The sequence below is a fragment of the Aquarana catesbeiana genome, linkage group LG02, assembly GCF_042186555.1.
Source record: "Aquarana catesbeiana isolate 2022-GZ linkage group LG02, ASM4218655v1, whole genome shotgun sequence".
Classification (NCBI taxonomy): domain Eukaryota; kingdom Metazoa; phylum Chordata; class Amphibia; order Anura; family Ranidae; genus Aquarana; species Aquarana catesbeiana.
The window spans coordinates 160,337,807-160,354,332 of NC_133325.1; the positions used below are offsets into that span (position 1 = coordinate 160,337,807).

Genomic DNA, 16,526 nt, shown 5'->3' on the forward strand with positions numbered 1-16,526 from the left:
GGTTCCACAATTTCCTGTTAAAGTTCACTATACTAGATAAGGTATGCAAGTCCATTTTGGGCTTTTCAGCATCGGGCAAATGTTTCCCAGATTTGAAAGGCTGCCACCTGGTATTAAGCTTACACGTTTTCTTAAGCCTGGTACACACTATGAGTTTTTTTTCCTTTAACTCAGAAGGTTGAATGAAAAAACACTGTCAGCTCCGGTCAGAGCCGCTGTACTAACATTGCATCTCCCCTGCTGAGCTATTGTGTTCTGACAGGGTCACCCGCAGAACACTCCAGTCAGCACTCTCAGCCATTGGCTGAGAGCGCTGATCGGGAGTCGGGCAGCTGCTGATTTTCCAGCATGCTCATCCGACAGCTGGCTTCTCTCGGACTGGCTGCCATACACATGGGTCGGCTGTTTTTTATTGAACTGGCTGATGTGCATACGGGCTTAAGGCTGGCCATACATGGTGCAAATTTCTCTCCTGCAACCAAAGTTGTTTGATCGATCAACTTGTTCAGCCTGCCCATTAACACTTTAAATCTCAATTCGATTTGAACCGTGTATGGCCGGTGTCTTGCCGAAAAAGTTCCGCCGGCGTATAAGGACCCCCTGTACTGCGCAGGCACAGCGCTTGTGCAGTACTGTGTCTTGCCGAAAAAGTTCCCCCCGGCGCATAATGACCCCCATGTACTGCGCAGGCACAGGGCTTGTGCAGTACAAAGCACTACCGAGCCGAAAATAGCCGAACATACACAGCTGAGCGTCAGCTGTATACCATGCCTGCGCACATTTAACACCACATTCTACCACACGCTCATGATGCTACCAGACAATGCCGCATGCTCCCGATGCTTGTGCTACTCTGCAAGGGGCGGATAATAAACACATTATCGCAGTAATACACCCCCCCTTGCAGAGTAGCACGAGCATCGGGAGCGTGCGGCAGCATCGGCCACAATGTCCTGCTCATTGCGAAGGCGCAGTGTACAACTCACTCACAGCTGTTCAGCTTCGGATATTTTCGGCGGCTCCCTTGTTCGTACTGCGCAAGCGCTGCGCCTGCGCAGTACAGGGAGGTCATTATCCACCGAGGGGAACTTTCTCGGGAGAACACCAGCCTAAGTTTTTACCAGGTGAATGTTTAGGCCTTATTTGGTGCAGGCTTTGGGCGTAATGAAAGATCTTTCAGGTGGCTCTAGGAGCTGCAGGAAGCCCCTAGTTTCAGTGTTTATGTGAGATCATTAGTGTTTAGTTTCTGTTACCAGGGGCGGACTGATAACTCATGGGGCCCCCGGGCAATAGGAGATCGTGGGGCCCCCAGGTTTAACCACTTGCTTACTGGGCACTTAAACCCCCCTCCTGCCCAGACCAATTTTCAGCCGCCGGTGATCTTGGTCTGGTTGCATTAGTGATCCTCAGGGGCGGACTGACAGCTCATGGGCCCACTGGTAGGTGGCACAGGTGGGCACAGATGAGCTGGTGGCTGCTCTCCTTGATCGGGACCTATGTCCCTCTGACAGCCGTCGGTGATCGGCTTTTTTTTTTCTCCTCACACTGTCAGCATGAGGATAAAAAATAGCCAATTACCGGCTCTGTTTACATCACATGATCAGCTGTCATTGGCTGACAGCTGATCACGTGGTAAGGGGTCAGGATCTCATAGACTTGCGGATCACAGAGCGTGCCGTGCGCGCCCTGCAGGGGGTGTGCAGGCCGCTCGAACACAATAGACATCCTGCCGGCAAAGTAGGTCTGCGCTGTAGCCATCATTCGGCTATATCGCAGATCTGAAGTGGTTAAAGATGGCCACCACGCAGCAGCCATCTATATGACGCAACATTAAAGTGACCTGTGGTCGTGCATAGCGTGCTGTGGCACACAGTATATGTGGCTAAACTATGCTGCGTATTTAGTTTGACTTTTTAATCTAATTTGAAATTTTAGTCTGATTTTCTACAGGTTTTTTTTATTTTTACAATTTTTTTTATTCTAATGTTCAATTAATTTTAATACTTTTTTACATTCTTTTAACAAAGCTGTTGGGGGGGGGGCGGTTGATGAAGTATCAGGGGTCTAAATAGACCCCCAAGTTTCATTTTTGAAACAGAGAAGGGGACTGAGCACAAATCTACAGTCCCTTTCTCTGTAGCCTTAGCTGCACTGCAAATGAATAAACAGAAGACAGAGGCTCCTGCCCATTCATGAACTGAAGCATAGAAAACACAAATACCTGCAGCTGCTGTCAGTGGTAAAGGAAAGGAGGGGGCACCCTGGAGGAAATAAGGGGGCACTTTAGAAGCACTAAGGGAAACTCTGGAGGAGTTAGTACCTTCAGAGTGCCCCATTATGTTATGCTCCTCCAGGGTGCCCCTTTTAACCACTTGCCTACTGGGCACTTTTACCCTCTTCTTGCCCAGGCCAATTTTCAGCTCTTAGCGCTGTCACACTTTGAATGACAATTAAGAGGTCATGCAACACTGTACCCATATGAAATTTCTATAATTTTTTCACACAAATATAGCTTTATTTTGGTGGTATTTAATCACCACTGGGTTTTTATTATTTACTAAACGAAAAGACCAACATTTTTTTCGTAGTTTGTTATAAAATTTAGTAAACAGGTAATTTTTCTCTTTCACTGATGTGTGCTCATGAAGCTGCATTGACAGGCGTCACTAATGAGGAGGCACTGATAGATGGTACTGATAAATAGGCACTCATGGGCACTTGAAAAATAAATAGCAAAAGCCATTTATGGGTGGCACTGATGGGCTCCACTGATGAGGAGGCACTGGTAGGTGGCACTGATTGGCAGCATTGGTGGGCACTGTTGGGACTGCACATATCAGTGTAGATGTCCCTTTTACAGAACCTGGTTATCAGCTCTCCTCTCCTTTCCTCATGTGGCCAGGCCAGCAAGGGAGCCAGATATACCTGCTGCTCACCTGCAGCAAAGTGCAGGTAGCAGGGCCAGAATTTGTAATGACAGACCAAGCTATTGCTGAGCAAAGACAGGTGCCCTTAATGTTCCCCCCCCCAATCCTATTGTGGTGTTTGAGGGAGCTCAGGGAGATTCACAGAACGCAGGGGTGGGAGATGTGCTGCAGTGACCTCTTATCAAGCCTGAGAAGAGGAGGGGGAGAGCACGGGAAGGAACACAGAGAAACGTGCAGTGACTGGGACTCCCGGGAGACCAGAAGAGATAGTAGCTGGCTGGTGTTCTGCTGAGAAAGTTCCCCTTGGCGGATAAGGACCCCCCTCGACTGCGCAGCGCTTGCGCAGTAGGAACAACATGGGAGCCGCCGAAAAGAGCTGAAGCTGAAGACCTGAGTCAGCTGTATACGGCGCCTGCGTGCCAACACTATTTTTATAAAAAAGAGTTTGTAACAGGCCCCTCGCGGGCTCGCTACGCATCGGGCCCGGCCTCGCTGCGCTCGGCATATTATTATTCTAACTCTATGTCCACTTGGATGGTGGGGCTTTAACGTGGACATAGGGTAAAATGTAGTACGCAGGCACCGTGTACAGCTGACGATCAGCTGTTCATCTTCGTCTATTTTCGATGGCTCCGTAGACGTTGGTACTGCTGTGCAAGCACAGTACAGGGGGGTCCTTATCCGCCGGAGGAACTTTCTCGGCAAGACACTGGAACGGACTTCATCTCTTTCATTAATCACAGGGAGAGGAGGAGTGAGCACGCAGGAAATATCACAGAGGCATCTGTGCTGCGGCTGCAGGGCTACAAGAGACAGTGACAGGCTAGATTGGTGTGAGAGCGGGGGTACTCACAGCTCTTGTAGTCATGCCCAAAGTAGTGCTGGAGGGAGAGAAATGTCAGCAGTGTGCATGCAGTATCCGGGAAACCTGCAGATCGGGGATATATGCTGACAGACAGCAGAGCTCTCTCTCTCTCTCTCACGCTCTCTGTGTCTGCTCTGGATGTTTGGCGACAGTCAGGGGCGGGCCCCCGGGCCCTTGGACAGTGCCCGATATGCCCGAATAGTCAGTCCGCCCCCGATACTCACCCCTTGGTTGGATTGTTTTTGGATGTTCCAATCTTCTCAGAATTCTGTGTCCCCTAACAAAGGGAAAAAAATAATTTTTTATACCTACCGTAAAATCTGTTTTTTGCAGTTTGATTGGGACGGGTCCTACCCCTCCATGTTTTGTGATCTTCTATTTACTATACTGTTTAACTGTTTCTCTGCAAACTGAGGCATGCAGGAAAGGGAGGGGCATGGGTGCCAATATAACCCAATTGCCTCTGAATCCTGTGTTCCTTGCTAATTCCAAGAAATAAATTTCATAGCAAGTACAAAAATTCTATTTGAATTTTGGCTTTCCAACACTGTTTCCATCTTGTGAAAAAAATGTTGCAAACTCTTCCATCCACATATTGAAAGAAACCTTTTTAATACAAAAGCTACCAAAATCCCAAAATCCAATTATGCCGCATGCACACGACCGGTTTTGCTGTCGGAATAAACTCTGAAGGTTTCTCCGACGGAACTCAGACGGATTTCCATTCAAGCGGTCTTGCCTCAACACGGTCAAACCAAAGTCCGACCATCAAGAACGCGGTGACTTACAACACGTACGACGGGACTAGAAAAAAGAAGTTCAATAGCCAGTAGCCAATAGCTTCCGTCTCGTACTTGCTTCAGAGCATGCGTCATTGTTGGTCCATCAGAACAGCATACAGACGAGCAGTTTTCCCGATAGGAAGTGGTTCCGTCGGAAATATTTAGAACATGTTTCATTTCTAGGTCCATCAGAATTAAAAAAATACAAATACTCCCCCTTGCTGTGAGTGACAGCCTAAGACACAGGCATTATTTTTTAATTCCCAAAAAGGGAATTTGTCCCCTAAAGACAAAAAGGGTTTTTTGGCAGCACAATACTCGTACCAAGATATAAAAAAGTAGTAATTTTATTTAGGTATAAGACAATAGAGTAAAAAACATGAACTGTGTATAGCACATTATAAAAAGCGCAGATACATGTACAAGGCTACATATGAATGTTACACATAACAGGTGCTTGGATAGTCCTGACGTGTTTCGACCCCATCGGGTCTTCTTCAGAGGAAATGCATGCACTGTTGAGAAATTACATATATAAAAATAATAGCAATACAGGAATGTACAATTGTGTATGGAGATTAAAAAGGTCCTAGACATAGTTACCCAAAGTATGCGTGTAGCCAGGTCTCCTGAATCTAAGGCTTTCAAAGGGGGGCCTCCATCAATTCGGTCCCCACCTGGAATCCCCCGGATGGCCAACACCCCGATAGGGGGGAATCAAGCAGCAATAGCGTAACTTACGGTGAACTACACAGTGGAAGTACCCCACATCCGGCACGCGGCACGTATGGGTCAGCGGCACCTATGATCCAAACATCGTGCAATAACATCATTCAGGGTTTGAAAAAGATGTAATGAGTTTTTTTGTTTTCTATTTTCTTGATTTATATAGACTTATGTGAGTCATCTGTTACTGATACTCCTAGTTTTATTGCGTTTTTTTATATGGGGTACTACGCCCAAGTCATAAAAATAGTTGAAGTACATAATCAAAAATTGTTGGAGCATATGAGTATGTATTAAAGAGTAACTAGGGGGACAGATTAAGGGGAGGAGAGAAAAAAAAAAAAAATTAGTTACAGTTCTTTGTATATCTTTATTGTATAACCAGTTCTTACTAATAAGATGTTCACTCTTTGCCTATTTCCATATATGCTCGGGCTACTGTTTGATGTTATATACATAGTAAAATTAATACCATTGCCAGGCTTTCTTCCATGTAGATTCAAACCTGGGCTCCCGGTCCGGCCATCTTCCCCCTCAGGGTGATTTGTCGGCATCATGGTGTTTCTTCCTGGCAGGGGGAGACAGGCGCATGATTAGCGCCTACATACACATCCACCAGGGGGCTGGCTCCCTCTGGGACGTGATCTCTCCCTGCCAGTGGCGTCTCGAATCCTTCCGGGTGCTACGTCCGTGTCTGCGCGCGCACCGCGGGGCGTGCGCACACACGTGACGTCATGACGCCGCGTTATTACGTCGGAAAGGACGGCGGTGCCAAGACTTGTCCCTCGGAATGCCGGGGGAACTACACCGGAGTGCTGACATAGTCAGCAATGTCCCTGCGCTGGCGGGTGGGGGGGGCGGGGGGCCGGCATGCACCTGTGGTCCTTACCGGCAACCAATCAGCACTTTATGCTTCACATTTAAGGTGAGTGGACTCACTTGGAATCCTCTCTCTGATCCTTATTACTTCTTCACTGCACACACTTCCTGTACAAGTCTCACTGATCACCTGTACATGGCTGCTCACATGCTGGGCATTATAAGGTAACATCACCATGATTTTGTTTCACTATCAGGCTCCTACTGCCCTTCCCAGCCCCTCACCGCCATTTACCACTTATTTACACATTTTTTGTCACTTTCATTTGTGGTCCTTGCTCACTCTTCCCACCATTTTCACCATTTTTCACATTTTTCAACCACCTTTGTCACTCCCATCCCCTCACACGTGGTTCCCATTCTTTCACTACTATATCATTCTCTCATTCTGGTTGTTGTTTCCTTCTTTCCTTGTTTGGTTCTTCTACAATAAATTTTTTTTTTTTCCTCCCATTTATTTATCCTTACCCCTTCCATCCTTCCTCCCCTCTGTCCTTCCCTGGTTTCCTCACTGTTTTTCCTCCCCATATCCTTCCCACCATCCTGCACTTTCCCCTCCCTCACCTTTTTTCCTTTGGACTTCCCCACCCTTCCCCCCCTTTTCCACTCCCCATTCCCATTCTTTTTTTTTTCTCTCCTCCCCTTAATCTGTCCCCCTAGTTACTCTTTAATACATACTCATATGCTCCAACAATTTTTGATTATGTACTCCAACTATTTTTATGACTTGGGCGTAGTACCCCATATAAAAAAACGCAATAAAACTAGGAGTATCAGTAACAGATGACTCACATAAGTCTATATAAATCAAGAAAATAGAAAACAAAAAAACTCATTACATCTTTTTCAAACCCTGAATGATGTTGTTGCACGATGTTTGGATCATAGGTGCCGCTGACCCACACGTGCCGCGTGCCGGATGTGGGGTACTTCCACTGTGTAGTTCACCATAAGCTACGCTATTGCTGCTTGATTCCCCCCTATCGGGGTGTTGGCCATCCGGGGGATTCCAGGTGGGGACCGAATTGATGGAGGCCCCCCTTTGAAAGCCTTAGATTCAGGAGACCTGGCTACACGCATACTTTGGGTAACTATGTCTAGGACCTTTATAATCTCCATACACAATTGTACATTCCTGTATTGCTATTATTTTTATATATGTAATTTCTCAACAGTGCATGCATTTCCTCTGAAGAAGACCCGATGGGGTCGAAACGCGTCAATCTATCGAAGCACCTGTTATGTGTAACATTCATATGTAGCCTTGTACATGTATCTGCGCTTTTTATAATGTGCTATACACAGTTCATGTTTTTTACTCTATTGTCTTATACCTAAATAAAATTACTACTTTTTTATATCTTGGTACGAGTATTGTGCTGCCAAAAAACCCTTTTTGTCTTTGGGGGACAAATTTCCTTTTTGCAATTGTTTTTTTGGGGTGTGCAGCCTTCTCCCTCTCCCAAGTGTTTCTCCCTTTTTATTTTTTAATTCCCTGCCCCACTCCTTTCCTTTCAGCAACTCTGCAAGGATTGGCTGTTCCACACCTCAGCATGATTTGGCATGCTGAAGTCATGTGGTTACTTTCCTGTCTTTTCACTGGATGTTAGAGATCATAGCAGAAGTTCAGTGTAAGAAATACACAGGAGAAAATGCATATTGACAAGGAGTGTAGAGGTGGGCGGGGAGTCTACTGACATCACGACTCCACCCACCGAGCTCCAGCCAACAGACCCACCCACAGAATATGCAGTTTTTCGGGTCTAATAACAGACAGAGGGGAGACATTTGACAGGTAAAGATATATGCAGGAGGCATGTATATCCTTATAGATAACCCCTATGGCAGTAGTTTAAAAAGGATAACACCGTGGGACGTGGCCTAGCGATGGCTGAATGAAGACACGATTCTAAGGAGCTCCCGGCTTCCCCCTGCTTACCACGATCAAAAAACAGCTAATCTTCTATGTGAATGCGGCATGAGCAACCCCAATCACTACCGAACCAGATCGGCGACCCGTGGGAACCCTGCCAAGACATCCCAGACGAATATCCAGAGATTCCTCCGAGGTCCGCAGCAGACCCCAACAGGTGCCACTGCAGAAGCACCACATGCATCTCGTATGGAGACCGAGATACCTACTCTGCCTACCTCTCACGTCCCACTGACGGAGCCAGAATACATCATGGGAACCCCAGCAGCTTTTAGATCAGACATGGCTGGCCCCTCACAGACCCCGGGACGTCTAGAGGAAGAGCTACGTGATATGCTCCAGGTTCTCCCCACGGAGTCCGATATCGAAGCTCTCATCCTCCGCATTGAGGAGGCACATAGCAGAGATATGGCTGCGGTGAAATCAGACCTTCACTCTCTTACAGAACGCATGGATAAGGAGGAAACCACAGTATCCTCTCTGGAACTCAGAGTATCAGCCCTAGAAAACTCACAGACCGCACAAGCCATCACGGCAGGAGAGATGCAGCTGCACCTGGAGGAAATGGAAGACCATAGCCGCCGGAACAATCTGCGGCTACGGGGAATCCCGGAGGCCACAGGAACAGAAGACCTGGCCGCCACGGTCACAGCTATATTTCACAGTGTTTTGGAAGCTTCCCCCGCCGACACTGGAAATAGATCAGGTGCACAGAGCCCTGGGACCCAGGTCTATGGATCCAGACAGACCCCGGGACATGCTGTGCAGACTACACAGATACTCACAGAAGGACACCATCCTCCGCAAGTCCTGGGATCATGGCCCGATCGAATTTGATGGGGCAAATGTACAAATTCTACCTGATCTGTCAAGAGCGACACTCCAGAGAAGAGCCCTTCTGAAGCCAGTATTAGAAACGGCGAGACAACACGGATGCACGTACAGGTGGGGGTATCCCCTGGCGGTGACATTCCGAAAGGCACAGTCATCATTCACGCTCCGTTCCCCTGCAGATCTGCCAGCACTTTTCACGTTTATGGATGCTGAACCGGTGCGAGTCCAGAATTGGCTTCAAACCCTGCAACGTTCATCTGGCCGCATGGGGCCTCCTCCGACAGCCCGATTCTCCCAGCCTGCCCGCCCTCAGAGAACCAGGAGGCGTTTGCGGGATCCGCCATTGGAAAGGGCACATGAGTCATAATTCTTTCCTTCACGAGCACAGACTTCCAGTCCCTATTTAGATGGCGCTCCCACCCCCCTCTTGATCTTCCCCTCATAACAACATGTGACAATCAGTGCCATTTGCCCTATCGCCGCCACCTGTAGAAGAGCCAGTATCTGCCCAGTTACTTCTCTACCAAACCCAAACAGTGTATTTACCCCCCTGACGGGAGGGGTGCCCCGCCCCCCCCTCCCCTAGGACTGGTGACTATATCCCCACCCCCTCTCAGTTTGTTTCGAAGAGACCCTTTCAGTGCTCACGGGACAGTCTCAAGAGCCCAGTTGCTTTTATGAATCTGGATGACCCCCCCTCCCTGAGAATGGGACCTACGGGACACTTCTATAGATATGCCAGACACAGGAAAATAGGATCCATGCTTTCAAGGCGACCAATATAAGCACTAGATATATGTCTATCGCACAACGTATTCTCTATATTTTAACTAACACTACATTCTTTTTCAGATATAAGTAAATATGGGTTGGGGTCCCACAACCACAATATATCTGGGTGTCTTCGTGCCCCAATTTTTCCTTCTATGTGTCGACGTCTCCTGTGAGAAGGGGGGGACCCAGTATATACTGTTCACTAATTATAAAGGGATACCACAGCGACAGTAGCAGGGGACCGATGGTCCCGGCTCAGTTTGGCCGGGTTCGGAGACTCCCCGTGAGCACATATTTTCCTCAGCGGACAACTCTAGAGTTCTAATGAGGGTTTTTTTTTTTTTTTTGGAACGAGGTGGGGAGGTAGAACCGGGCTCTCAAAGAATGTTTCTCTCCCTCCCCGAGAGACATAGTTCTCCCGTGGAGAGGGCGAAGCAGATGTGGAGTTAACATCGATTACTGTGGGGGGGGGTTAAGGGGACCGATATAATAATCTCTTTGAGATTGGGATAATAATTATGCTTGGAATCTTCTTTGGAACCCTTTTTTTTTTTTTTGTACTGTACGAGTGTTAAGGGCATTGCTTGTAATCTATAGACATATGTTATAGATAAACGCATGTTCATATTGTTTATTCAGATTTAAATATCCTGGTTGTAGATATATGTTAGCACTGTTTGCTCATATTTACATGTCCCAGAGATAAACAAATAATGGTTAGCACTGTTGGCTCATTTTTTACATGCCACAGATGAATATAGGAAGACTAGTACTGTCTGCTCGCACATACATGCATATGAATACTTTATAAGTAGCACTACTTGTGCAGGCGTACATGCCATAGGCATAGATGAACACACAATGGTTGGTACGGCTTGCTTATATTTATATATTATAGATGAATACAGGAAGGCCGATACTGCCTGCTTGTTCTTATCTGCTAGAGATGACTACAAGACGGTTAATACTGCTAGCTTATATTTTCATGCTAAGAAAAAATACACTACGGTCAGATTTGTTTGCCCATAGTTACATGCTATAGATAAATACATTACGGTTAGCATTGTTTGCTCTGAGTTACATGATATAGATGAATATGCTATGATTAGCACTGTTTCCTCATATTTACAGGCTATGTGTAAATGCGGCAAGGTTAGCGATGCTCGCTCATGTTTTCTGTGCCTTAAATAACCACGTAGAAACTAACGTTACTAGCTCATATTTGAGTTGCTTGTGCCTGTATGATTACTCCTTTACCTACTTTGGGGGGGGGGGGGACCGGGGGGAACCGGCCAGCTGCTTTTCGGCCTCCGCTGACCTCGCTCCCAAATAGGTCAACGCTTACCCCCAGCTTGTTGCTGGGAAGCGTTTAAGCAGTATCTTGACTGCAACTAGGGTATAACCCTCTCCCCTTCTTCGGAGGTGGTGGTACCCAGTTTTTCAAGTGTATACCTTCCTTCGGCACTTCTTCTCTTGAGTTCCTCTAAGAGGATCTCCTCTTTTCCGCTCTAACTCTATTTTTTCTTTTTTTCTCCTTCTCTTTCTCTTTTGCCCTCTCCTCTTACCCACTCCCGTTCCTCTCCCCTCCCTCCCCTCTTACCCCTTCCATTTTCTCCATACCCCACCCTCCCCCATGGAGGTCCTGCATGTAACCTCGCTTAACGCCAAGGGCCTTAACACACCTGAGAAGAGACGGATGCTTCTACACGATCTACACCGTCTCAAATCTGATGTGGCCTTCATACAGGAGACACATTTTAGGGATGACAAACTACCCATCCTGAAAAACAGGTCATTCCCGACGGTGTACCACTCCACCAATCGGACAGCTAAGTCAAGGGGGGTTTCTATTCTTCTGTCCAGCAGAGTGCCGTGGTCGCTCATAGACTCTAGTACTGACCCTGGAGGTCACTATCTGTTTGTGAAAGGCATGATCGGCAATGTTAAAATCACATTTGCGAACCTATATGCCCCGAACGAACATCAAGAAACCTTCCTAAGTAGGACACTAGTGAAGCTGACCAGTTTCACAGAAGGTCAGGTTGTAGGAGGTGACCTGAACGTCCCGTTAGTTCCAGCAGAAGACACATCCACGGGGTTGTCATCTATATCTCTCGGTGCTCGGAAATGTAAAGCTCATTCCCTACATGACAGCCAACTAATTGACGTATGGCGTCTTCTCCACCCCCAGGAAAAAGACTTTACCTTCCATTCTACCCCCCACAAGACATACTCGCACATTGACTACTTCCTAATCCCCCATGCCTAATTACATGCAGTACGCACTTCAGCTATAGGCTCCATCACCTGGTCCGATCACGCCCCCATTTCCGAGCACTACGCTCTTTCCGATTCCACGACCACCAAAACTAATCAATGGAGACTGAATGAAAGTCTCTTGCAAGACAAAGATGTTCTAGAAGACGTTACTAGAGAACTGAACTGCTACTTTAGTACTAATGATACTCCAGACTGTGACCCAGGCATTATTTTGGAGGCACACAAGGCAGTTATTCGTGGCGTGTTAATTAAACACGGGGCTAGGAACAAACGGAAGCATACTGAACAGCTCCAGTCCTTACTCACAGACCTGGCCGCCCTGGAGCTCCGACATAAACAAATACAAACCCCATCCCTAGAGAGAGACCTCCTTGTCAAACGGACACAAATTACAGATATCTTAAAGCCAAAGCAGCAATGCAGATATGTAGGAAATTCTCATATGAATCAGGGAATAAATGCGGGAGACTTTTGGCCAGAACCTTGCGAGAACAGAGACTTGTAACATATATCCCACATCTGGTACCCCCCAATAAACCCAAAGTAACGAAACCACAAGATATTACGAGAGAATTCCGAGAATTCGATAATTCACTATATAACTTGAAAACCAAACCTCCTACTCACGAACAGATAGTTTCCTATCTGTCAACATCACTTATGCCCCAATTACCAGACGCAGACAAAGACATTCTTGAAGAACCCATCACTATAGAGGAAATTCAGGGGGTGGTCGGGGCCACTAAACAGGGGAAAGCACCCGATACAGAAGGCCTTACGGCTCAGTACTACAAGACCTTTCTTTCCTCCCTTGCCCCATACATGGTCAAGTTGTTGGGCTCAACGGCAACATTTGCAGCCGAAACCTTACTCGCACACATCTCAGTGATCCCCAAGGAAGGAAAAGATCCGACAGCCTGTGGAAGCTATCGGCCAATCTCACTGCTCAATTCGAACCTAAAAATTTTTATTAAGATTCTAGCAAATAGGATTCAACATTTTATCCCATGCCTGATACACCTAGATCAAGTGGGTTTTGTTCCTACGCGGGAAGCTAGGGACAACACCACAAAAGTATTAAATCTACTCCAGGCGGTGAACCAGTCAAAGACACAATGTATCTTCCTTAGCATGGACGCGGAGAAGGCCTTTGACAGGGTGAACTGGAATTTCATGCTTGCTGTCCTGAGACATGTTGGCTTCGGCACCAAAATGCTACAGTGGATATCATCAATCTACTCTTGGCCAGCAGCAAGAGTCCGGGTCAATGGTGTTCTTTCAGACACTTTTGATATCTCCAATGGGACACGCCAGGGGTGCCCGTTGTCGCCTCTCCTCTTCACCCTGTTATTGGAACCATTTCTCTGCACAGTCCGACATAACCCAGATATTGGGGGAGTTAAGGTTAGAGATACTCAACACAAGGTATCGGCCTATGCTGATGACATGCTATTCTCCCTTACGAACCCTTTGGTTTCACTCCCTAATCTGATGACAGAGTTTGGCAAATATGGAATGCTCTCAAACCTCCTGATTAACTTTTCTAAGTCAGAAGCAATGGGGGTTAATTTTCCACAAAAATCAATTATACAACTACAAACTAACTTTGCATTTAAATGGACTGATAAGGCACTGACGTATCTAGGTACATTGATCCCCCCCAATATAGCCAAAACTTTTGAACTAAATTTCCCACCATTTCTTCGTAGAGTTACACAACTATTAAACAAGTGAAACACTGGTCTACATTCTTGGTTGGGCCGCTGCAACATTATTAAAATGAGCATCCTCCCCAAGTTTCTCTATCTTCTACAGGCACTCCCAGTTCATATCCCAACTAGCTATTTTAAACAAATTCAAAAAACATTCTTTGATTTCATCTGGGCACATAGACGACCACGACTACAGTGTAATCAGCTAATACTACCTAAGCGATACGGAGGACTAGCAGTACCAGACATACGCAAGTATTACCAAGCGATACACCTAAGTAGGGTGGTAGACTGGAACAGACACACAGATTTTAAATGATGGGTTCGTATAGAACAGGCCCAGACGTTCCTCTTAGTGGAACCCCGTGGTGCTATACCTCCCTTCCACGGGAGGTGAAAAACCACCCCCTCATAGGCAATACAGCCAAACTATGTTCGGTTCTCCTTTCATCCCCCAACATATCCTCCGAGACGTCACCCCTGTACCTAATTATGGAATGGGAGATTCCAACTTCTGAGAACTGAGAGATTTGAACCTTACACGGGCCTCCCAATTTGTGCAGGGGGGGGCGTGGCCGACAGTCCCGGAGCTGATGAATCAGTCGGGTTCTTTCCGGCTGGGTTTTTGGAGCGCCCTTCAGCTCTCTCACTTCTTCAGAACTCTCCCGTCTCCGGGGCTGTTCGCCAGGCCCCTCACTGCCTTTGAGGAATTCTGCTCAGAGACAGGGACAATTCCCCACACACTCTCTGCTAACTACGGGCTATTAATTACCCCAGCGGAACCTCACATTCTGAACTGCATACAAGCATGGGAAAGGGACCTAGGTAAAAATCTCAGTACAACACAGCAACAACACATTCTTAGGTTCACATATAAATCCTCTATTTGCGCAAAAACGCAAGAGACCAACTTTAAGATCCTAACCAGGTGGTACAGAACCCCAGTGAGGTTGCAGAAAATTTTTCCAGACACTTCTCATTAGACTTGTGCACACTGAAATATTTGGTTTCGGAATTTCGTTTTCGTCCGAAAAATAAATTTATTTAGTTACTTCCGAAATTAGTTTTTATTTATTTTGTTTTTCGCTAAAAATCGCATTCGTCCGAAAATCCAAATTAAGGTCGAATCTGTCATTGAAGGCTTATGGTGTCTGTCGAATGTTCAAAGAAGATTCGACGGAGCAGCTAAACTGTACGACGCCGTAGTTTACCTGCTCTGTCGAATCTTCTTAGAACTTTCAACAGACACCATAAGCCAAAGTACGTGTGTACTTAGTTCTAGCTATTTTACTGCTCCTCCTCTTTGGTTACAATCAGCGAATAACATTCATCATCATCATTATTTTTATTTATCTTTTCTCCCCTACGTCGAATCTTTTCTCCCCTACGTTGAATCTTCTCCCCTACGTCGAATCTTTTCTCTCTATGTCGATTTAAGAGTTAAGGTTAGGCACATTCGACACAGGTTTGATGGACACAGATTGTTATTGTCATCATCATGTAGAATCTCCTATCTATATCGAACTGTTGTAGCAACGAAAATGAAAATAAAGCATTTGTTTATGTCGGATCTTTCGTTTTTCCGATTCTGCACTTTCGTTATCGTTTGTTAAAACGATAAAGAAAATACCTGAAATTCGGATGAAAACGAATGCACATGTCTACTTCTGATCAGTGCTGGAGATGCAAGGAAGAAAAGGGAACCATCTTACTTATTTTTTGGACCTGTCCCAAACTACAACACTTTTGGACAGAGGTTCAACGCATCCTCCAAAAACTCACAGAACGCAAAATTCCGAATGACCCAGCGTACTTTCTCCTACACGCCACCGACATACCAGGGAAAATATACAAAAAGTCTATTATCCGGCACCTTCTTGACGCTGCTAATGCTTGTATCCCTCTTAGGTGGAGGTCTCCACAACCCCCAACAATAGGAATGTGGATCCGGAAAGTAAAAGAAATAGGTAGATTGGAAGATCTAGTACTAACTGCGCGACACCAACAGGAGCGATACTCTAAGACTTGGTCGCCATGGAACGTCTTTTGTCTTTATCTTTTCAGACGAAGGAAGAACCCTCCTTGACAATGACCTGAATGACTAAAAGTCATCCTGTTACCTAAATGACTAACTATTGACCCTACTGGCTACAGAACATCCAGAAGTCCTGACTCAGTGCCCCCCGCGTGTGGTGGGCACACACAGAAATGTCCTCCAGATCCCCCCCCCTCCACCCCTTACTCTCCCCCCCAACCCATCTTCTTTGACTCCTCTTTCTTCTTTTCCTCTGTTTAACTCCCTACCGTCCTTCTGCTCTTCTCTCAGCTCTATGGACCTGACTTAACGGCATCCAATCTTTCTAATATAAAATAGTTAAAACGCAATGGATCCGGTCAGAGACCCACTAAGGGGCAACACAACAGCACCATTAATGTTACTGTCCTATACACAACCAGCACCAAGATGTTGTTTTAAGCACTTATTAAGAAAAATAAAAGACGTCTCAGTTGAGCAAAATGTCATATTGTCCTTTGGATGTAGTATAATAAAATGGTCTCTTGAAATGTGTCTTGAAATGTGTGTTTGATTGAGCATGTCAATGAATGTGCACATGAGGTCTTGTTCCTGTATGAGATGCCAATGAAAAATATGTTAACAGATGGCACAAAATATTAGGTAAAATATCACACCATCACTTACCTGTATTGCATTCAAACACTACCGTGTTCATTCCTTAACGAGCCAAAATTATTTGACCTGGTCTACATTAGATACATTGAGTCACACATCCAAAGTCTGGCGCTAAGTCTGTT

At 46.2% G+C, this 16,526-nt stretch overlaps 1 protein-coding gene across 1 annotated transcript in view; it reads left to right on the plus strand.

Annotated features, from left to right (window-relative positions):
- LOC141126559 (pro-glucagon-like) overlaps positions 1-16,526 on the plus strand; it is an 84,302-nt gene that overhangs the window by 66,658 nt on the left and 1,118 nt on the right. The window lies entirely within an intron of this gene.